The sequence below is a fragment of the Cyanistes caeruleus genome, chromosome 2, assembly GCF_971803275.1.
Source record: "Cyanistes caeruleus chromosome 2, bCyaCae1.hap1.1, whole genome shotgun sequence".
Lineage (NCBI taxonomy): Eukaryota > Metazoa > Chordata > Aves > Passeriformes > Paridae > Cyanistes > Cyanistes caeruleus.
In genome coordinates this window covers 31,039,853-31,064,788 of record NC_141702.1, presented here as the reverse complement: position 1 = coordinate 31,064,788, position 24,936 = coordinate 31,039,853, and the positions used below count along the sequence as shown (strand labels likewise).

General features: G+C 37.5%; 1 long non-coding RNA gene across 1 annotated transcript; it reads right to left on the bottom strand.

Annotated features, from left to right (window-relative positions):
- Positions 1 to 780: 780 nt before the first annotated feature.
- LOC111926080 (uncharacterized) lies at positions 781 to 23,500 on the bottom strand. Its single transcript, XR_002862658.2, has 5 exons — positions 23,417 to 23,500; positions 6,768 to 6,880; positions 5,589 to 5,638; positions 1,069 to 1,173; positions 781 to 871 (listed from the first exon to the last, which is right to left on the bottom strand). It is a non-coding gene; the product is annotated as an uncharacterized LOC111926080 (long non-coding RNA).
- Between the last annotated feature and the right edge of the window lie 1,436 nt (positions 23,501 to 24,936).

Sequence of the window (24,936 nt, the reverse complement as noted above, 5' to 3'; positions counted from 1 at the left end):
CCGTCTTGCTTATTGTTTTTGGTTTAATAGTGAGCCCTTGGTAACTACTTTTTCAGTGTAGATTTCAACTGCTTATTTACCTATTCTATACTGACTTATTTTGTCTAGTGATGTACAAAATTATTCTGGTTGTGAGAGACTACTTACAGACCAATAATTTTGTGCAACCCAAATACTTGCATTTTTTGCTTGGGCTTGTAGTCTAGTGACAGTCATGTCCCTAAATGTTGTTCATGAACAAACACTAGACTGTATTTCCATTGTTTGTGTATGAGGATGTCATGTGAGGCACTACCACAAGCTTATTAAAGCCAGACATACCATATGTACTGCTTCCTGCCTATAAGCCACTTATGCTGTCAAAGAAAGAAATTTGATTGAGCTGACAAACTCTGTTGGCTAGCACTCTACCAGGTATCAGTGAAACCTGCCAAGATTTTTCTTGGCAGCCTCTCCCATCAGAGCTATGAAAGTTGGCAGGGCACAGAAAAGCAGATGGTGTGCTTACTCTGAGGAATTATTTATAATGACATTTTTTATGATAAATCTATGCTGAATGTTCCTTATCACATTAGGAGTTTCCATATTTGCATTCCTTCACCAGGTGAGACCCGTGGCTGTGGAGGTATTAATTATTTTGTCTGATAAACTGTGAAAAGAGGCTGAAGTTACACAAGACTGCAGAAAAGATCTTGTGGTGCATTTGTTCAAGAAGGGAGATGCTGGAAAAAAACCCAACAAACTACATAGTAATCATCATTGTTTTTATTTCTGGGCATATAGAAGATAAAATTATGAATAGGCAGCACCAGGTCATAGTGAGCTATTCAGAAGCCTTGGCCAAATTATCTTCAGATGAGCAGTGCCAAACCTGGCAGGAAATGTCAATGAAAGAGAGTGACTGAGATGCCCTGGAAGGGGCTGGCACTCTAAAATCCATGCTTGTGTCTGCCCACAAATGAAGATTGCTGGCATGGGAAGCTACACTCCAGCAATTCCCAGATCTGCCAGGCTGGGGCACCTAAGGGACCACACCCCATCCCCCTTCCAGCCAGGATCCTGCCTTACCTTTCAATGGAGGCAGGCACAGGCAAGCAGGCAAAAAAATGTGGTGACATGATGTGCAGAGAGTGGCTGGGGAGACTCCAGGGTGAAAGCCCTATATTATTTGCACTGAAGATACACAGGGATAGGATTAGGAATAAATGGTATTTTATTTTCCTGGCACAGGCTAGTAAATATTAACTGCACTAGTAAATATTAACAGCTGCAATTCATTTACTGCACTCAAATATCAGCATCAGCTACATAAGTACTGACCCATCTTTGCCTTTTCACCAGCAAATCAAAAATGTCATGGTTTCATTCTTACTAATGATTAATGTATTTTGGTTCCCTGCAGAAGGCAGTCTTTTCAGAGCAGTAGTTATCCCCACTTTTGAAGATTCTCACATATATGAAAAATAAGATTGAATTATACCTCTGTTCAGAATTTTCTGTTTCTCTTTCTTTTGGGCTATCAATTTGGCCATTTCCTAGATTGAAAGATTTCTGTCTTGACACTGCATTTCAGCTCTCATTTCTTACACTCCACCAGGAGTTGGGCAGGGAATAATTTATAGAGTTCACTTTTTTGATGCCTTCTGCACTGGTCTGTCTTCAAATTGAAGAACACAGAGTTGGCCAGTTGAAGGTCATTCCAAAATGCATTTTAAAATACCAGGAAATGTGTAGACAGCATTTAGATATGGAAGAGCTCTTACAACCTTTGGCAATGTCTGTGCCAGAGTAAGGCGCCTTGGGATTTCTCATATCGATAAATCTCTGTCTTCTGACTCATGATTGCCTTGCAGGTGTCTAGTGCACACCTCATAAAGCCTGCCTGGCTTCACACATCTGGGCTTGCAGGGTCCCACATGCCCTAGAGGGATCTCTGCAGCTCAGATGGGGTGGAGGAAATGGATTAATTGGATGATTGCAGTTTTGGAGCATCCATAGCAGTCTCATACAGCCACTGAGAATTCTGTGGGCCCAGCAGATAAAGAGAACTTATTAAACTAGGCATCTACTTCCATTGGTTCTGTAACTTGTGCTTGGTGGGTTTGGGGTTTTTTTCTTCCCTTTTAACACATTGGTTTATTTATTATCTGTAAAATTAATTCATTATTTTTAATTTTTCTGGATGTGTAAAGTATTAGTGCTGCTTCTCCAAGCACACTGATCTGAAAAGATGCCAAGTGTCTGTACCAATTACAGCCACCACAAAAACTGAGTCCTGCAGTGAAAAATAGTATTGCTATGAGCCCATCATTGGAAACTAAGCTAAATAAGGAGTAGAATAATTGTAATCACAAAAATAAGGCATCTGTTGAGGAGAGAACAAGAGAGCACCATATTTTTTCCGAATATTATATTTTGTCAAAAGTGAGTTTTGAACACATAAGAGCTGTTTTTCCAAATGCAAAAGAAATCTATACTCAGTAATTTAAAAAAAGGAAGAAATTGACACATCTTTAGTAAAAAGCTATTAAAAATACTGTATACATTAGACTTAATTTGTGGTCGAGTCCATAAAACTGGTTGTGTTGCAGCAGTTAATTGGTTTAAAGTGAGTTAAAGCAAGTCTTCTAAATATTTTCCCTGTCAGCTCTGTAGTTATAACATCTGGTTAGACATATTTTATTAAAAAAATTAAATAATATTATTAATATTAATATTATTAATATTAGAATATTAAAATATTTAATAGCTTTATTTCTATCAACCTTTAAAAGATATAAGAAATCAAGGATGCAATTGCAATCATTTATGGAACAAAATCTCAACCCCTAGGAACAGTGGATTTTTGAATATAACCTTCACTGCATAAACTCAGCATTTCTGGATTTTTTGTTTTGATCTGTTCTTTTTTCATGACTTATTTGTTTCTAATAGTAGTATTTTATATTTGGAAATTTATTAGTATGCATGAGTTCAGCAAACTTCTTTAGAACTTAGTGCTGGGAACAGCAAGTGAAATAGAGAATCTGCTCTCTGTAAAGAGACTCTCTGATCATTGAGAAGCAGTCCAAGCAGCAAAGCACATACTCACAAAATAAGTCCAAAAATATGTCTCCATGTGTACATTTCTACCAGTTGAAAATGTCAACGTCATTTTCATTTGTTCAAGCAGAGGACAGAGCAGTGATATCCCTGAGATATCATTGGTGGAGCATGATTCAGAGCTGTGATGTGCCCAAGGTCTGTTTGTGGCACCCTGGGTAAACCACACTGAAATTTTGTTTGTCTCAGCTGGTTAAATGATAATGATGACACCTATGGGTTTTATCAGATAACAGCTTGAGGCACAGTGTGAAATAATGCCAAATAGGCTCTGCTAAATGCATAAGTGTATCTGAATGAAGATATTTTCTAAATTATGTTTTATAAGCTTTAAACAAATACCAAGATTTTGACAATGAGTCAGTATGTATGGGTCAATGTAATACTTTTTGATCACTGATCTTTTGTAGGAAAAATGTAGCAAATTGCAAAAAAAATCACGACCATCTAGTCAGTCTCAAAGATCTTAGAAATATTGCTGGGAAGACTATTTTGACATATAAGGCTTGGGGTTTTTTCACTATAAAAATAGGACTTGTACTTTTTTAAATTTTAAACAATGTTTTCGGAAAAATGAACTGTTCATTTGGTATGGGATAGCTTGGGAACAGAGGGAAGAAGCATTATGCTTTTCCACTTAAAAATGTAGAATACATTTTAAAAATTGTTTGCACTGAAGAGGCATTAGAGTTTTAGCCAGCAAAGAGAAACAAGTATCTTTCTAAATCTGAGTGTCTGGGTTCAGAGCCATGTATTTAAGTTCTAGTATATTCAAATTTCATACAGTATGGGTTTTTTTGTAGGGTTATTTAAAAATTTTTGTGTCTGTTTTTTCAATTAAGGGCTGATTTTTGAGTTCTCGCTAGTAGAAATAACACACCTTAATCAGATGAGGCTACTTCTCCTTGGGTGTTTACTCTCTCAGTTTTTGGAAATAGAACAGATTAAAAGTCATTGCTATGGAGTTATAAAATTAAGGTATAGGAATTTTGTAATGTGCTATCATGTCACTCAGTGCCACAGCTGAATCACTGAATAACTGGCAGAAAATAAGGGTCACATGCAACCATAAAAGTGAAATTATGTATTATATATGTATACACACATAAAGACATTTTAGTTCTCTCTGTTGTTTAAATATTTCATTTGATACTCATGTGGCCAGAATGAGAATTAAATAAATATTGGACATGCTCTTCTTCCTCACACTTTGTGAAATTTTGGGGAAAATTTATCCCTCAAATGCCTATAACAGAAGCTCACCTTTGATGCATTCTATCTTTTATAACATCTTTAACAGTCTGAGGTCACTATTGGAGGATCTATTCCCCCATGTGAGAAAAAGCCAACAACTTCTGGTTTTCACATAAATGTTTTGAATTTCTGACATTTTTTTCCAAAACATATTGCTGCCTCCCTCTACTTCTCAATTTCCTAAAGTGAAAGAATAGTCTTATTTTATAAACCTAGGCTAGAGTTCAACCCCTGTAACTTGGGTGCTTATGATGAGCTATACAGCAGTAGTACTCTCCCTCAAGGGATCTATCTATCTACCTCTACTGCTTGCACAGGAAACATAGGTATTTACTGTCTAGATTAAAACATAAATTAGGTTCTCAGATTAGGCAGACTGGATGCCCTATTATAGCCGCCAGTGCTGCTGCAAGGCAGATGGAGCTGGAATTGGCAACAGAGGGGTAGAGGAGAGGATTGTGCCAGTCTGCAGTGGAGCTGGTTGCTGGATATGACACTTCTGGAGGTCTAAAATAGCATTCTATGCTCATATGGCACAGCTGGATCCTGCTTGAATAGTCTGTCACTGAGATGTAAGTTCCACCAAGAGATATTCAATCTCTAAATGACATATATGTCTTTGTCTCATGGGGAACTCATGAGACAAAGACATTTATTTCCCATGGGAAAGAACAAATTCACTGGATTCTTACTTTCAATGCATGGAGACTGGTATATCATATTTGTCTTAGAGGTAATGGCTTATATGAGGATGTCTGAAGAAAAGCAGTGGTACCCCAGGGAAAGTGTTCTTCAATTTTGGCTGGTACAATGATTTAGAATTTAATCAGATAGGCAGAGATTTAAAACAAACAAACAAGCAAACAAAAAACCACCATAAAATATTTGTTGAGCTGTATTTAATTAAACAATGGAATAAACTGACTTCAACAGCAATTCAGTTCAACAACAAGAAACTCTAACTTGTGGCCAAAAATTAGTGAAAGATCATGGTATAAAAAGAATTTGTATCAGTTGAGATTTGATTACAAGTACTTTAGTTTGAATGGAGAAAGTTCCTTTTGTATAGGGAAAGAAAGAGGATTCATAAGTCCACTATTTTGGCTGAAAGTGTAATCAGCACATAAATCTTCAGATTTAATTTTGATGAGTTCCCTCCTGACCACAAGTAAGAACAAGTTGGAATAATTATTGCCTGAAATCTTGCTGAGCAGGAACTTTTACTACCTTACCTTCAAAGGACAGTTTTTGCAGCATACCAAGATGAGTGATCTGCAGGAACCTATAATTATTAAAACCAAATTCTGTTTTAATTTGTTGTTGGGTGAAAAGCACAAGCAGCTTAATAAAATCAACTGTCTATCATCTCAGATGAGATGAAAACAATCACATTTTTCGTGGTGTGGACTTGTCTTTGTCTTTGATAACAAATTTCTAATTGCCAGTGAAGTAGCAAATGGGATCATCATACCATGGTCACATAACAAACAGCCAAAGTACCAGCTGGAATGTTTATTTTCTTCCACAGGCTTGCTTATTTTCTTCCTATCTTCCATCACTGTATTGCACTATGGTATCCCCACTAGTACAGGCCCACAGACTAAATTTATCAATTTAATAACTTTGACAATAACATTAAGAAATAGAAATGGTATGATGAGCCACAACCCAGAAGAACCAACACTGGAGTCAAATTTTACAAAAAACTTACACTTTTCCCAAAATTAACTTAAACTTTATTAAAAATGCATTAAACTTTATTAAAATTTATTCTGCTTTTTACAATAGCATATGCAAGGGCAGTGGTTTATGCTTCTGCAACATCTATTTTTTTAGTTTTATTATAGAAAGAATCACGACTGGAATGCAGAGTTCTATTCTTGCCACACTCACTCATCCTCTCTTCCAAGTCCTCCTCTGCAACATTTGCTATATAATTCACAGTGTTTCAATTTAATCAATATGCATTTTGGACAATATATTTTAGAGATATCATAGGGTAAGTTAAAGACACAACAATCTTTAAAGGACTACCCAGCTGAAGCAGAGGAGATGAGAAGGGTGTTGTGGCTCCACTTTTTTCTTCAGCTATGGAACAACAAGGGATGGACACATGCATGATTTCACACTTGTCAGAAAATTACTTGGAGACTGGACAATCACACTGGCTTAAAGAATCAGGAGAGGGAATGTAATATAAATCCTCAGAAGAACTACATTACAGTGTCATTTACTTGGCTTAAGGAACTGAGCAATATGTGGCATAAATTTACATCAGAATTATTTGTTTCTTTCATCTGATGCCTTGCCAAGTCCATATGCAAAATTCTGTTGTCTAGAACACAGTAAGACTAAGACCTATGAGAATTCCTTTGATTTGCTTTCTCAGCTTAACTTATCAGGTGCTTTACCAAGGAAACTCCTTGTCCTGCTCTGCCTTATTTTCTTTCAGGTTCACACAATCAATGATTGTTTTGAAGCCTCCTCAGTTTCTTCCTGTCCACTGGCTGCTTGTCAGCTCCTTCTGACAAATGAATACAAATAGCTTCACTAATTAATTCCTGGACCCTGTTTTCCTTCAGTTTAGTTTGGGCCATGGCTTTCATTATATCCTTTATTTTTTTCTCAACAAGGAGCATTTAATCGTTCTTTCTTTTTGTGTTACTGGAAGGATGTGATTGTAGTCTCCAGCAGGCTTTTTTTATTTGAAACAGTGAAATTCAAACTTGTTACGATGACAGATTCTTTTCTGGCCTATTCTTAATTACCATTTCCAGGCATTCTCAAAAGAGAATTGTTGTTATGGATCCAGGAAATTTTTTTAATGTTTCTTTCTCTTAGGTGTGGCATCCACATAACCACAGGCGCAAAGGATTGTCCTAGGTCAGAGACTTGCTGTGTGCAAGTGGAAAACAGAGTATGAGAGAAATGGTTGAAAAGTCTGGTAAAAGGAAAGGTCTGGCTGACATTATCAAATAACATTTAATAATTTTTCTCATTAGAGATGCACAGTAGTGAATGATGACATAGTTCAACACAGAGACGAACCTGTGCAGTTACTTTGCTCACCATGACACGTCAATTTGCATTTGAAGTATGGTAAAACCTAGCTATATAATATCTTCTGTGGCTGACATTGATTCAAAAAAACCATTAATTTTCATTTTTTTTCAGTGTTTTTTCTGCTTTCCTAAGTACAATTTTATTGTTATATCCATGATTTTTTTTTTGATGGAAAGCTAGTGAAAATGGCACATATGGTTTTGTAAGGTGATATTGTTAAGGCATGAAACTTATAACTGGGTCATTATAGTGATATGCAGAAATTCCTGAAACGAGTAGTATCCCTGGGTATGTTATTTTTCCTTCTGCTGCCTGCCATGAATGAGGGGCATAATTCCTACACATGAAGAAATAAGCCTCTTGTGTTTTAGTATGTGGTGTCAGCAGCCCCCCTCAAATCTCAGAATAGGTGTACCCAAAACTCACCTCATGTATGAACTTTGACAGCCTAGCGAACTATATTTCACAGTGTGAGACTACTTACAGAATTTAGGTGATCAGATTGCAGTATCTAATTAATTATTTTTATATACTGGTCTGACAAAGCACTTGCCCAGAAAGCAGGAGACCTGTTTTCCAAGCCCAGATTGAGCCAAGCATTGATCCCCCAACATTTTGTGTAGCAAGTAATCCTCACTGTGGGTGATGCTGAGCTATGCTACAGACAGGAGTACTTGAGGAGAACAGACTGGCTTTGTGTCATCGTGCTGAGAGAATTCTGCTTTTGGAAAAGTTTGACTCCTGGGCCACGTGCCCAGAACTGTTTGTGCGCTTCGCTTCAGATCATCTCTGGATAAAACCCAGAAGCGCCGAAGAGAACAATGACTGGAACCACAATTCCCCACCTTTCCAGCAAAGCTCCTGAGTCATTACAATATTAAGTCAAGCACCCATTGCCACTGTGGTTTTGATGGTCCATGGCTCCAGCATCAACAGGAGGTATGGAAAGTGAGTGTTTTCCAGTAGTTCAGACAAAATAGATCAGATTTACATTTGCATTTAAATTTACATTTACAAAATGTAAATCTGGTAAGATCAGCTCTTCATGCTGCCTGAAAGGTGGAAATGTTTCATGGGTTTTTCAGCTGATCTCGGAGAAATATGCTGCGAACATACCTCACATATGGGACAGCACAAGAGACACAATTGCATTAATGATTTTCTGTTCTGCAAATTCATGTTGGAGAGGGAGCTTAAATCATTACAAAATATGATAGTATATGAAAACTAGATAAGGCTAGAAACTATAGGTGTTAAGGATACCTCAAGCACATAAGTGCTCTACTGAATAGACGGCTTTCTCTAAATTTCTTTTGTTTCATATAATCCTGACTGAAACTTTGGCAGTAAAGGGTTATTTTATGTAGTTGCTGTGAATGGTTCTTTTAGGTTTCAGAGGCTCCCCCGTGGATGAGTACATTCTTTTTATTTTCATTTGTTACTCATTCATCTGATAAAATTCAGCCTGAGAACAGATCCCATATTGGTCTGATCTATCAGAGAAATATTGGAGGAATTTAAATCTTACTAATTTTTCCACCCTTCTTTGGTTTTCTTTATTGACCCAAGATGAGCCTTTTATCCCCATTGGAAGCTGACATTCAACTATATACTTTTAAATTCATATTTTTGTGAAATTTGAAATTATGATTGTTTTTAGTTGTGTACTGTACAAAAGCTCCTTGCTTTTGTAGAAGTGCCATGATGGAAAAAAACTATTAAAAGCCTATGGAAAAGATAAGCATATGGAAAAGAGTCAAAGCATTTTTTCATGTATTAACATTTTGTTTAGAATGATTGAACTGCTGAGACAGCTATATCAAAGAATATTCCCAACTTTTGATGTTACATAATGCTACAATTGCTTGTCTTTAGATTACTGCCTCTTCCTAAAAATTAATGCCCTCCAGATCTCAGGGAAGAAAACCTCAGTAATACAAGCTTCAGAAAATGGCTCCAGTGCCTTCTGTAGTGTGTTCCTGATTTCTTCTGATTCTCTTCTATTTTAATTCTTTATTATATCTTTAGCTTCACTTTCTTAAAATGTTCTATATTTTTAACCACATCTCTGAGTTACACTCAAAATTTCTGTGTTTAAGGCAGAATTTTATTTCCCTTACTTTTAGGGAATTTTCTACTGTATATTAGATAGGAGTCTCTTTACACTCAGCTTCACAGTTTGTTCTTTAGAAGAGCAATTCTCTTTCATTACTGATAAAGTGAATATTTCATATTGTCATAAGGTGACTATATTAAAAAAATGAAGTATTTCTGAACATGAAAATATAGTTGGAGAAACCTCAGAGGGGAAAATCCTTTAAAGAATTTTTGAATTGTTTAAAAAATCAATTACATTTCAAGTGGTATATGTCTAATTCTGATTCTCAAAATTATTCATTAGGAAATTAAGTTCCAAAAAATCAATTATGCTATTGACATCTGTTCATATTTATCTAGAGGCTATGAAATAGACCGAGGTTGTTCCCAACACTTGTGATTTTATTACATGTCTTATGAAACTCTCTTGAGAACATTTCTTAAGCTCACATGATCTCAAATATATTGTTTCAAACCTAATGAAATCTTCCACAGCTATAGTGGTTCCTATTACTTTTTGCAGGATTTAAATGAATTACTTTTTGCAGGACTTAAATGAAACTACTTTTAGCTATGGTACAATAATTCCCTACAGTCATTGTCTTTACAATAAGAATTTACCTCTGAGAAGTATGAATGCTGTCACCAGATTCTTAAGGTTTTGTCAAATATGAGAAATATCTGCATTTGTGCTTGATAGACACTTTAGCAAACAGTTTAGGAAAGAAATTAATTTAAATATCTATATTTAAGAAGAAACTGCATTTTGGGTAATAGAATATATTTTGAAAGAAAGGATGAAGGCCACAGGGAAATGGGCTTTAAAGACACATGGGGAACTGATCCAAAAGTGTCTTTGACATGATAACAAACATTCCAGACTCTCCCTTCCAGCTATTAATATAAACTCTCTGGACCTCATTAACACACATAATACTGTTCCACAAAAAGGAATATGGGCACTGGGCCAGAGTTTGTAAATAAGTATCTTCAGGAGAATTCTGAAGGAGTAGTGCTGTCTGGGGAAAAATTAGGCGGGACAGAAATCACAGTGGAGTTCTTAAACAGTTAGATTAGGGATTGATTTCTGCTGATTTTCTCATTGATGTTGCTCTGGGTATCAATATCAATATGAAGAAAATCAAACTTTGTTAGTGCAATTTAGTGCACCTGGGTAAACTTGAATTCATGTAAAAGCAGTGGATGGAAATACACTAGTATAACATAAAAGCCCCGATTTAGGTTTGGTTTTTTGTTGTTTTGCTCTTTTGGTTGTATCTTTTCTTGCTGGTTTTGGGTTTTTCTTTTTAAACTAACACCTATGGAGTGCATTTAACCTGTAATAGATCAAATACTTTTTGAATAGTAAATCCAACCTGTGAGCTATGCATAATCAACCTTGCTGAAATTTTACTAATCAATCTATTACTGCATTTAGTCTAAGTGTATTTAAGCCTGAAAAAGATAATAGCCAAAGTCAAGAAGCCACCAGTATGCAGCAATACACTAAAAAATAGTACCTTGTTTAAAGGTATCTGTTGCAATAGTCTTAAAAATCAGTATCTCTTTTTCCTTTTGAATGTCTCTAAAGGAAAGTATTAGGGAGTGTACTTCAAGGTAAATTCTTTTTTAGGAAGAAAAAGAAGATAAGTTGGCAGCTGAACAAAACTCCATATAAGCCTGAATAAATTGTCTTCATGTTGTCAACATTAATTTAAATCAGTCATAGTACTATAAACAAAGAACAAAAATGCAACATGCATTTTTAAAAAATGTCTATACATAGGCCATATTTTATCCATACAGAACCCTTCCACAAAATCATAATAGCTTTATTGTCTTTCCACTGACTTCCCGTTATTTCACAACACTGTTCCACTTGGCACAGATATTTTTCTGCTAGCAGCTAAATGTAATTTATCCCAGAGCAAAAAATCTGCAAGTAACCAACCTAGAGTTTCCCTTTGAATTTTCTGGATGTTGACAAGTCAAAGATATAAGAGAAGCAGCTGTGCCAGTTTTTGTGTTAATTAATGCTTCTGCTCTGCTGTATATTAAAGAATAAGAGTTTAGTATGTGCCTTAAGTACAGTAAAACTTTAAAAATTGATTCTCTTCTGGTTTTTTTATTTACTGACTTTTATTTACTGACTTTGATGCAAAGACCATGCCATAAAAACTTAGGAATTCCTAGAGAGTGTTCTCACCACTGAGTACTCCTCTATTTCCACTTTATGCCTCTGCTTCTTATTTATTTATGCAGAGCTACACAGTTTCTGCAAGGGAGAAGAGTCTCCTCTAGCTGTTCTACAAAATATTCTGATGAACTTTGCCTTTTCTTAGAAATAAATTCAATATAATACTTATATATGTCTTTTCCTGCAAGAAACAGCCAGGTGATCAGGCCCAGCCAGCCTGGGTTTAGGAAAGGCAGGTTCTGCTTGATCAACCCAATCTCTTTGTATGACCAGGTAACCTGCCTCGTGGATGAAGGAAAGGCTCTGGATGTAGTCTGCCTGGTCTTTGATACCATGGCAGTGTCCTGGAGAAGCTGGCAGCCCACAGCTTGGACTCCTGAGTCTGCTCTTTGCTGGGTAACAAGCTGTCAGAGAGTAGTGGTGAATGGAATCACATCCATCTGGTCTCTAGTGGGGTTCCCCAGGGCTCAGTACTGGGCCAGTCCTGTTTAATATCTCTATCAATGATCTGGATGAGTGGATTGAGTGCACCCTCAGTGAGTTCATGTGTGACACCAAGTTGGGTGGGAGTGCTGGGAGGGCAGGATGGCTCTGCAGAGGGACCTGGACAGGCTGGATCCATGGGCTGAGGCCAATGGTATGAGGTTCAACAAGGCCAAGTGCCAGGACCTGCACTGTGGCCACAACAGCGCCCTACAGTGCTACAGGCTGGGGCAGAGTGATTGGAAATCTGCCTGATGAAAAAGCACCTGGAAGTGCTGGTTGAGAGCAGACGAACATGAGCCAGAGTGTGCTCAGGTAGCCAAGAAGGCCAATGGTCTGTGTCAGCAATGGTGTGGCCAGAAAGAGCAGGGCAGGGATTGCCACCCTGTACTCCTGTACACTCCTCTAACCCTGTATCCAGTTCTGGGCCCCTCACTGCAAGAAGGACACTGAGGTGCTGGAGTGAGTTCAGAGAAGTGCAATGGAGCTGGGGAAGGGTCTGGAGCACAGGTCTTATAGGGACCATCTGAGGGAACTGGGGTTGTTTAGGCTGTAGAAAACAGCATAAAACCTTACCACTCTCTACAGTTACCTGGAAGGATGTTGTTTCCAGGTGGGGGTTGGCCTCTTCTCCCAGGCATGTTGTGTCAGAATAAGAGGACATGGCCCCAAGCTGCAACAAGGTTGGTTCAGATTTGACACAAGGAAGAACTCCTTCACTGAAAATGTGGTTAAGCATTGGAACAGGCTGCCCAAGGATGTTTTAGAATCACCATCCCTGGAGGTGTTCAAGAAACAACTGGACATGGTGTTTAGGGCTATGTTTTATTAGGCATGGTGATGCTTAGTCAAAGGCTGGACTCGATGATCTTGGAGGTATTTTCCAACCTTAATAATTCTATGATTCTATGAGAGGGGCTTAAGACCAACAATTCCTGGTTCTTGTATTTCAGCCACTGGATAATTTCTCAGTCTGAAATGTAGGGTCAGAAGGCCTGGCTGGCAGCTAATACTTGAATTTAAATTAAAACTGTGCACTCCACTTCATTTTAGGTGCAGAGTTCCCCAGGTGCATTATGTAAACCAACCCCTCTTTTCTGGTATCCAGCTATCACAGCTGTCTTGGACCTTGTACTAGGAACCAGCGAATTTGCACAAAAAGTTAGAGGTGTCATTTCAGAATGTGCTATCCTTTTTTCCCTGTAAATGTAAAGCAGACTAAGTTTCAGAGTTCTCCATTTAGTTTGTAAAGTTGAATCAAGAGAAGAATTTTCCTTTTTGTGTGCTAGCTATCACCTGTGGGATTATCCCACCTGTATGAACACCCTCCAGTAATTCCACTTTTGCTCTCTCTCTCAAATTTCTTGGCAGCCATCTCACTTTTAGACCTTCTTCTGAAACAATTCTCACTTGTCTGACATTTCCTCTCTTCTGCTCATGCTGCTCGAGGCCAATAAAATAAATCTGCAGCCAACTCCAAGTTTCTTCGCACTCCTGTGTGGTTCATCCCATTATGAATCACTTATCATGTTAAGTTGTGAGCAGCGGAAGAAATCATTAGTTGTTTTAAAATTTCCTTTATTTTCTGAATCTTTTAGCACCAAAAACTTTCATCACTATATGCTGGGAAAAGCTCTGGTTACACTTTTATGGCCTGTTGAATATCATATGTCTCTTCAATATTCTTATCATTATTTGGTCTAAAGACAGGTTCTGAATGCCTAGTCATTTATACTATTTGCTTATCAGATGTTGGTAAAGCCCTTTTTTCAATAGGATGAACATCTTGGATATTTGGTCTCCCAGGCCATAAACTTTCAGGTGAAAATGTTAACATTCTGTTTCATCATGAAGCAGATTTTAGTAGTAGTAGTAGTAGTAGTAGCAGTAGTGTAGTCTGGGCTGCTGATTATGATTTGGGGTTATCCTCTGGTAATTTGATAGAGAATCACAGAATCACAGTATGTTAAGAATTGTAAGGAACCGTGAAGATCATCTAGTCCCAACCTCCCCTTCCATGTGCAGGGACAACTCCCACTGTACCAGGTTGCTCAAGGCCTTATTCACTGACCTTGAACACTTTCAGGGTTGGGGCATTCCGAATTTCCCTGGGCAACCTGTTCCAGTGTCTCACCACCTTCACAATATAGAATTTCTTTGCAATATCTAGCCCAAATTTCTCCTCTTTCAATGTCTACCTATTTTCCCTCATCCTATCGCTCTAGTTCCTGACAAAGGGTCCCTCTTGGGCTTCCTGACACCCCCCTTCAGATACAGCCCTAACTTCCCCAGCCTGTGTTAGTAGGGAAGTGCTCCAGCCCTCTTGTCAATTTCATGGCTCTCCTCTGGACTTGCTCCAACAGTTCCATGTCCTCCTTGTGTTGGGGGTACCAGAACTGGACTCAGCACTCCAGGTAGGGTTTCACCAGAGCAGAGTGAAGAGGCATAATCACCTCCTCCAACCTGTTGGCCACGTTCCTTTTGATGCAGCTCAGGGTTTGGCTGTCTTTCTAGGCTGTGAGCTAACACTGCTGGCTCATTTTGAGTTTTCCACCAACCATCATCCCCTATATGTACTTTTTGCATCTGCATGTGTTTTTCAGAGCTGCATAAATCCTCACATGAACGCCAGCATCTCACAACACTGGAATTGTCTCTGCTACTATCAGCTGAACAGGTTGGGAATAGCAAATGAGTAACAAATTCATTGCAGTATTAGGAGAAAAGGTATTTACTGTTTAGGTCAAATTGTGACTCATTAACAGAGTGGGAGAAGAAGTGGTGAGGAAGGAATGGGATGACTAGAAAAGTTTTAGTCATATATGTAAAATATGTAAGTGAAAAATAATGAAATTTCAACTAACTCAAGAAAAAAAGGCTTATCTTGATCTAGATGCCAGAGACAAGCACACACAAGACCCACACTGTCAATAAACTTGGTGGGCATTATTTAAACAAAAGACAGAAGCCTTTGGTTATATGTTTATACATAAAAATATATTCACTTCAAAATACTAGAAAAAAATTGTAAAGTTTGGCAATCTATGCAGTAGAGAAAGCAGAATATATATCTGGTAAGATGGTCTATGTCAATTATTTTTACCTGAGCTCTATTAGTCTGAGATCTATTCTTAGAAAACTGGAATTCTCTCTTTCCTGAAAATCCTTCTGGAATTCCTTGGCCTTGGATTCTTTAAATAGAAAATACAAAATACTTTTGTAATTATATAGTGGGTTCTAATGTCTGAATAGATGGTATTTTATTTTAGAAAAGAAAAGCAGACCAAATGCAAAGCAACTTTGTCTGCTTTGATTACTTTTGAAAGGTAGTTTGATCTGTTGAGCCACAATTTGAAGGAGCCTTTGAACTTCTAGGGCAAAATTAATATAGCCATAGATAAGCTAATATATAAAAATTCACAACTGTTTACCTGGAGATTTAGACTTGTAGAGTTATGCCTCCATAGAAAAGGAAGCAGTGAAAATATTTCCTTGAAATACAGGCAGACAAAACTCAGTGTCTGGCCTAGATATCCAAACCAGCCACACAGGAATTCAGATCTCACAAATGGAAAAGATGTCCAGCTGGTGTGGTATGCAACTCTTGATAATGGGTTTAAGAAAGGTAAAAGTTTTAATTCAGGGCCCTCAATGCTGAGATATAGTGCCAGTGCTGGGCAAGTGTAAAACAAAAATCCTGCCTAGGAGATTGTGTATGGTTTAATGCTAATAGCATAGTCAATACATGCAATATTGAGCTTATTTTATTCTGGTGATTTATCCTAGAGAGAAGGCAGAAGCTGACTGTCAATCCACTCAAATAAAGAAGGAATTTTTTGTCTATGTCCAGGACTATGCAGTATTTCTGGCATTAGTTAGCATTTTCATCGATGACATGAACTATGGAAGAAAGAATATCTTTATTACATTTCCAGGCAATACCAAGATGGAAAAATGCAATAGAGGACAAGACCAATATTTAGCCAGGAGCCTGACAAATTGGAGAGGAGATATGAGGAAAATAAGATGTGATTCAGTAAGAATAAGCAAAGAGCTCTATATTTAGCCAGGAATGTCCGCTACGTAAATCCAAGATATGAAACAACTGGTTGCCTTGTGGTTCTGCAGAGAAGGATCCCAAGGTTGTAGTGGATCATAGCTGGACATGACACAGCAACATCGCTGCATCTAGTAAGCAAGACAAACTGAATCCCACCAGACTGTATAATAATTTATATCTTTTGTAAGACATCTGAAGGAATTCTTCTGCTCATCAGCTCATTAGCACCACTTTAGCTGGAATACTGTTCCCAGTTAAAGGACAGTGTTCTGTCCTTTAAAGGACATTTTAAAACAGGTGTATATTGGTCTTTGGGACTGTATTTTAATACAGGTTTATATTTGTCTTAAAAAGATCAGTAAGCATAGGTGGAGGCTGGAAATATAGTGGATGAGGAAAGATATGAATATTGTTGTTGATTGGTCTAGAGAAGGAAAGATCCATCTGGGATATGATAACAGAGTTCAAATACTAAAAAAGCTATTGTACAGTGAAGGGGAAAAGGGAATATATTAGCAGTGGAACAACATTATTGAGTAAAAAATAATTGCCTTACAATACAGCAAAAGAGACTTAGGCTAGACATTTGGAAAAACTTTCTAAGAATAGTGAAATACCAAGACAGATTGCCTAAAAAGGTTGTGTAATACTTGTCTACATTGTTACAGGCTTTTATAAACTGTTTAAACAGGTATCTGCCAGGAATATTTTAACTAAGCACTTGAAAAATGAAATGTACGCAGATATAAAGATGTTCACAATGAAATAGAGTTTCGTTGGTGGTACTGAAGCCACCTAGATTCCTGAAACTGCTATCAGCTAGTCGGCCAGTCCAATCTATTGCTTTGTAAGAAACTCTTTTGATGTTTAACAGAGACTTGGAGTATGAGTGAGTATCCTTGCGATTCAAGCAGCAATATGTGCTGTATGCCAGACAACACATATCCTGCTTATTGCCCTGCTACAGTTAGTGAACTCTTTTATGACCTTGGGGATACTGTTGAGGATAGACAGATGTTTTGGACCCATTCCTGGTCATCTCATTTCCACAGGATGATGTAATCCTGCCTGGAACACTTCTCTCTCTCTGACACAAAATTTCAACCACTGTTTGGGTGGGAAGGTGAAATGTTGCTGTTTAGATATCCTTGTCTTTTCTTAGTATATTTATAGAATCTTAGACTCATTAAGGTTGGAAAAGACCTCTAATTGAGTCCAACAATTAACCTAATGCTGCCAGGTCCGCCACTGAGCCCTGTCCCTAAGCACCACATTTACACACTTTTTTAATGCTTCCCACTATGGTGATTCCGACACATCGCTGGACAGCCTGTTTCAGTGATCAGCAGACCTTTCAGTGGAGAATTTTTTTTTTACTGACATCCAATGTAAATGTGCCCTTGTGCAACCTGTTTCCTCAACAATGGCTTGATTGCCTGCTTCTGTTGGGCAGAAGTGACTGGGAGGTGACTGTCCTAGTACTGCTGGTGTGCCAGGTAGAGGTCAGAGCCTGTGTTTTGTGGTAGTGGTTATAGGTTGCTATTCTATACCACTAAAATCATCCCTGGTGACATGGCTTCGGGGTGAAGGAGAGGTGAATGCACCCCGGAAGAGGTGATATTTTGTTCTGTTTCTCTCAGGGACCTTGCTGGGACCAACAGTGTTGGTCCTCTCCCACCACTGCCCATCCTTTCCTATCCTCAGGAATAACTCAACTCCAGCAGCAAGCACGGTTGAGCCCAGTGGTGTGTGTGTGCTGCAGAGCTGTGGTGGGAAGAAACTGCAGGGAGTGGAGTGGTAGAGGTGAGCCAAGGCAAACCCTGCCAACCACAGCCAAGCCCAGCAGGTCTGGAAAGCGGGCAGTGCGACTCAGACAATTACAGTTTTTTGGGTGATTGTTAACCACTCTTCTTTGTCTCAGGCTCAAGGGCAGAGAAGCTGGGAAAACCATTTTGTCTTAGTGGCCACACAGAACTGAGGTGGTGAACAACTTTTTTTGTGTAAAACAACTTCTCTTCTGTATATTTTTGTTATTAATATCGTTGCTGTTACTGTCTGTTTCTCATTCCATCATTTGCTTTCAGTAAATAATTTTCCCAACCCATACTCTCTGCCTTTTTGAAGGTGGGCTGGGGGGAAGCAGGAGCAGCTGATTTGGAGTTTAATTCTTAGCCATTTTTTTTAAACCTCCACAGAGGCACAAAGTCCAAAGCTGTTCATGCCCTCCATGTGAGCCACCCACAGCAAGTCACTTCAGATCACACAGTATGGCAGATAAGGGTTGCTGCTGAATTTGGTTGAATTTGAATTGTAGTTATATTGTCACCTAAGCTGAAATAAAGAACATTGCAGAGGAGGAAATCCTCTGGATTAGCATCTAGAATAGTTATTAAGTGGATTTGAGGTCTTCTGGGGAGACTGAATGGATTCAGACATTCTACCACCAATATCCCTTAGATTCCCAATTGTTAATGTCAGCTGAAAGGATCCAGTGTTTGGACTCCACAGCAGAGTAGAAGCAGGCTTAGTTTTCCTCTTATGTGTATTGCAGAGAAAGCAACTAAAAATCTGTCAACATCTCTGAACAGTAAAATTTTCAGGGAACTCTGGATGGGCTGCTTAGAAATTGTAGCACAGCCTATAGCACAAACAACTGAGTCCTTAAAATTAGAATAGAAATAAAGCATTAAAACCTGAAGTCTTCTCCATTTTATCCTAAAAAATACCAAAAAAGCAGAACTGCAAAAATTTACATTGGGTGAGAAGCTATTCTTCTAAAAAGAGACAGGGGAATACAAAGAATAAAAATTTGAAGAATGAGAAGGAGAGACATAAATATCAAATCATTTGAATTAAAGGTGAATTTATAGGGTAATTAATAAGGAATGTGGTGGCATAGTGGTGATGTAAAAAGATGAATCGTAAACATAAAGTGAATCTTAAACATAAATTTAGAATAAACAAAGACCTCAATGATTTACAGTGAAAAGTAAGAGAATAAGAAGAAATGCACCGTTGCTTATCTATGATTTTGTGATGTAATGAGAGGACTTCAACAGATGATAATTCTGATGTGAAATATTTTAGTGATGGCTCTGAAGCTCTATTTGCTAAGATAAAAAGTTTTCAAATCACTAGGCTAGTGTAGACTAGTCATATAACTTCACAGATAGTTTTAACTAATACAGAATTGCTATGCATGTAATATTTTTTCTCCAGAAAAAAATTTAAAATGTATCTTTTAAGGCATAAACTATCTAAATTCAGCTAAAAGTGTGAGACTAAAATTCAGAAATTTATACAAATTCACTCCCTCATTGCTTATTTATTTGTAAAAACTGTTTTTTTTTCCTTCTGCTTTCAAATCCTTCATTTACCCTGCTGTTACCCTGTTCTTTGTTGTCTACTATCTGCTGCAATTCCTCTCCCTCTTAAAATTCACTATATTCATGCAGCTTATGAGATCTCTTTTTTCTTGGCATTTCCCAGTTCAAGCCTTGTTACTCAAATACAAAAGGATATTACAGAGTTAATAATGACTATTGCTGTTTATGTCAAATGATTTTGAGACTGATGCAAGGCTTCTAATTTTTAATGGACTGTTGGTAATTTCTCAATCAAGGATATGCTCTCACAGAATTAATAAAAAAGCCACCCACTATCATTGTGTAAACAGTTTTTTATCACTACTTTTTGGCAAAGCTTTTCTTACAAAACTGTGCTTTCTATGATCGCCTGTCCTTATTTAAGTGAAACCAAGCAGTTTCTTTTTCTGATTTAGATTCCAGTCTTTCTAATAGCTTTTTTTTTGTGGCATCAGAAATAGAGCCTGTTTTTCCATAATGATTTTAAATTATTTTCTGATTTTAAGACTTTTTAAATGTTTTAGTAGAATTTTTTCCAAAAATTAATATCAAGAAAAACTCCAAAGCTTCTTAAATTTAATTTCTATACATAAGACCAGTAATTTGACACAAATACAGCACTGTTTGGCAAAATTTTGGTAGAAATTAACAAAAACTAGAAGAGACCTCTATTTCATTAATAGTGACAAAAACGGTGAAACCAATACAAATTATATCAGTGAGTCATATTAGATTTCAGAAGATCAGTGGTAAATTAGGCTATGAGAGGTGGGAAAATTTTGCTAAGGAAAAAATTCTCTCCAAGAAAGAGAAGCAGGGATCAATATAAATTTTGTGCAGCATACTTCATTCAGGCACCTGGGAGGCTTCGGTATGCACAGTTGGACATTGTTCCAACTTTCTCAAGATTCTTTAGCCCTCAGCTTTAGGACTAGCACTCTGTGATCAATGTCTGATGCTGTATAGTGAGATAAAATTTTTTAATCAAAATTTTATTAATTTATAAGTCATCTTATTATGCAATTGCTACTAGCTCTCTGAGATTAATTTATTAATAAGTATTATTTGGCTCTAAAGTCACGAATGCTATATTGTAGAGCTAGGTTCTTCCAGCCAGCTATCTCAACTCTGCCTTCCCTGATAGACAGAAAATAAACTATATCTTTTGAAACATTACACTTATTTCTCCTCAAAAACTCCAACCAAATGTCCATTCACTAAGAACTTTGGACAACTCTTTCAGTGTTTAATCCACATCCGCCACTTAACTGCCTTAAGCACAACAAAAAAAATATCTTTTACAGTTCTAGGTTAATTTTAATTTACTCTTGAAATCCCTGACAAAATCTGTGTCCAAATGTCCTGATAACAATGGGGGCATGTGTGTGTGGAGGGTGACAGTACCTGTGATGGGACACCCAGAGTGAGAGGGAACAGGACACCCAGAATGACAGAAACACCCTAAACTGATTATGCTAAAGAGCAGGATGAAAAGAAGCCAAAGAGAGAGTACTCAGTGAGTTCTGGTGACTTTAAGAAGGAATGAAGGCACCATGAACCAGTACCACAGGAACATCAAAGCCTGGAAGGGGGTGTTGGCAGAGGCTTTGCAGTGGAAGGAGGAGCAATGATGGTTAGCATAGCCAAGCGTTGTCCCACAGCATCCCCAGTCCTGCCTGTGGCCTGTGGGGCAGAGACAGCCTTCACCCAGCCAAGGACTCACAGCACAGGCGTGGTGAAGTGGGGATGGTGTGGGGGAACCCCTCCTTGGGCTGTATATGGGGCACCTGCCCACAGTGCTGCCTCACAGTGCTGGCAGCAGCAGCGAGGGCTCCGGCACAGCTGGAGCAGGGACACCTCCACGTGAGGCTGTGCAGCTTGTGCTGCATAACTGACACTGAGTCAGTTCATAGAGGTCTGCTTATTTATGTGTGATTAGCAAATCAACAAACTGCTCCCCTCTTGATTTATGATCTGTAGGAGGTGAACCGAGTGCTTCCCAAGCAGCGGTCCCATACGCCTGACTTTACATCATCGTTCCCTGCTCTGAAATCAATGCACCCCACTCCACAGCTCACATGGTATGGGCCCAGAGGTAATACTTTTTGTTTAGCTTTATTGAACACATCTGGTTGCATTCTAACAATTTCAGAATATGATCTAGAATGCTAATGACATGAAGTTTTTTTCTTAATTTTTGTTTTTACCAGAAGGAATTTATAAGCTAAAAATACTTGCTAGCACTGGTCCAAGAACTTTTGTATAATTAATCCTTTCTCTTTTATATATTAGCTTTTAAAATTGTATGTTTAGCTCTGTCAACAAGATGGTTTTCAAGTAATTTAATTTTTATCCTGCTGTTAGTGTATAATGCAATATTGAAAATGTCATACAGTAATAAGTCAAGTACTGACTGAAAATCATTGGAATGTACTGTCTCCCAAATATACTATGTCAATTCTTTTGAAAACCAGATTTTTACTGCTGTCGAAAAAGGCCACAGATTTATTTCTGACAAGACCTTTGTTTTTGGACAAAGTTGGCTTATTTAAATTCCAGGATTTATCTTTTTTTTGCGTGTATCCATGAATCTATCTAAATTTCTTTATTTTAGTCCTTGAACAAGTTAAGCTAACTGATTTGCAATTCACAGGATTATTAATTTTATTCTGTTTAAATCTTGGAACTACATCTGTAGTTATCCAATCACTTGGAATTTCTTCAGTTTCCCATACAGGGTTCTGAAAGCTCCCAGCTGGTTTTTCTGGAGCTCTTGGGTGTTAGTTATCTGGGCCTGTTGATTTGCAAATGTAAAATTTCAACAGATGTTCCTTTACATCTTTCCTTGCACATGGCAAACTTCTTGTTACAGCAGCAACAGCATCTGGGATACATATAACCTCATGCCTCTTTCCACATACAGTGTCAAATATCTGTTAGATATTTTTGCACTGTGTTTTGGGTTTTTTGGGGTTTTCTTTTTTGGGTTTTTTTTTGGGTTTTTTGGTTTTTTTGCCAGATATCTAGATGGACATGCACCTGTACTCCAGTCCTCTCAATATTAACTTTCATTCTTTTTCAACAGGCTTTCAAAATCTCCTTTTAACTACACTGGCCTCCTACCCAGCATAACGTTTTTTTCTGTCCTTTGAATTGTGGTTTATGGGTTACCTCATGTGACTTGCATGAACCGTTCCTGCTTTTCTTTAGAAAACACTCTTCATTAAACATGTGCTTTATCAGTTATCAACTGTTGCTTCACAATGGTTAAAAGTGACCACTTCAGGGTTCAGGTATGCTGATAATGGGTTACTGCTGTGTTCTGTTCTCGTAACTGGAATCTAACTAAACTAAGAACACTGCCATCTTTTTTTAGGCAAGTCATTTCTGCATTTCATTCAGTAGTAATAATGCCCAGATATCGAGTTATCCCATGCTGTCTGCTCTTGACTACTAGACATGTCCAGCAAAGACCCCTTGACTTGAACTCATTCTTGACAACAATGATTTTCCTGCTATTGTATCTCAGCTGTGGTTAAGGAACAGTTTTCACTAAGAATGAAAGTTTAAGACTGCAACAGAATGGTACTCTCCTTAGTTTCCTTAACCAGAACTTCTGTCCATAAACTTTCATAGTACAGTTTTTGGATCTTTCTGTGCCTGTAGTGTTTTTATGTGAATTATTTCTTCCTCTTCCTCACCCTGTCCTGATTGTTCTATTTTTCTTAAGGAAAATTACAAGATTAATTGCAATATTCATGCAGTAAAATTCACTTTGCCACTTTGCAGCACTACCTGCTCTGTAGTTCCTCTCACACATGAACATCTTCATGCCACTCAGCCCAGACTCCCAGTGCTGCTGCTACATGGACATTAAAGAATGATGTCTTCATTCCGTGCTTAGGCTATTGTGAGGTCACAGATTTTGTGTACATACTTTAGTGTGTATGTCCTATAAGGACAATGGCATTATTATTGTTCTCTGTTTAGATAGATGTAAAACCTTTCTGGCTCATCTTTGCTGCAAAGAAAAGAAATGCCTCATTCATACAGTGTCTGCTTATGGCAAATGATACCACCCTACCCAAGCTATAATTTTTTCTCTCCACTCACATAAAGCAAGTTTTAATTTGTAGTAGATATTGCCTTTTATTCCTCAGATTCCTGCCCAGTTTCTTATCCAGGAGTTAACACAGGTAATTTTAAATTTGGATGATGACTCTGGTAAGATGCTGAATTTATGATTCAAAAAACTTGCCTCAGATAGCTTCTAAAATGTTGGGCTTCTACAATCTCACTTTGCCTGTGTAAGTAAAAATACACTGAAGCAACAAAACTTTTAAGCACACGACTTGCATACATCTGTTAGTTCATCCCAGAACATTGTCCAATATGAAGGAGGGACCTCTGCATCTCAGCAGGTTCAATGGAGGTGTAGGCAAAAAACTCTGCTTTTTATAACTCCTGACTAATTAAACTCATTGTAAGCATTAATAGTGTTTCTCATTGCATGAAAAATATGAAGAAAGTTATGGTAAAAGTTTGTCTCTTTACAGCTGGGAGTTCACTGTAAATGTGCATGCATGATGATCATGAAGAACACAAACTAAATCTACATTAAGGTATATAATCACACACAATGTAGTTAGTAAGTAATGCAAACTCTTTTTGTTTGTTTTCTCTTTGTTTTTTTTTTTTTTTTGCTTCCAACTGAAACAAAATTTGATTTGGGGTGTAATGGGAAGTGATTTTTTTTTATTAAATAATTAAAAAAAATGTTATTAATTATAATAATATCCTGAGACTCACACAATGACCTTAGTATGTTGTCTTCATTTTTTCAGAACGGGCAGTTTGACACAATCACAGATATCTCTAGTTACAGATAGTTTTCTTCTGTATTATGGGCACCAGAAAATTATTAATGATTATTGAAAAGAAAACATATTATTTAATTTCTTCATGAAATAACTGGATTTTTCCAATGGTTTTCCATACTGAACTACAAATTTGATTCTCAAATGAACTGAAAATTAACTTCTTAAAAATGAATACGCAAAGTACTACTTAGAGAATGAATACAAGATGCTACTTTAACACCTGAATATTAATTTAAATGGATCAGAATATAACATTCAAAATAAATGACTGTCTAGAAACAATCCATGAGACATCCCCACTGTGAGGTATTTACTGTGCTTTGAATATCTTTCCAGTTATTGACACTGAAGGTGATACTCATTTATCACATTTAACACAAACTAGATCTTTTGGCAGAATAGTTGCCATAATCTAAAGACACAATAGGAGAGAGA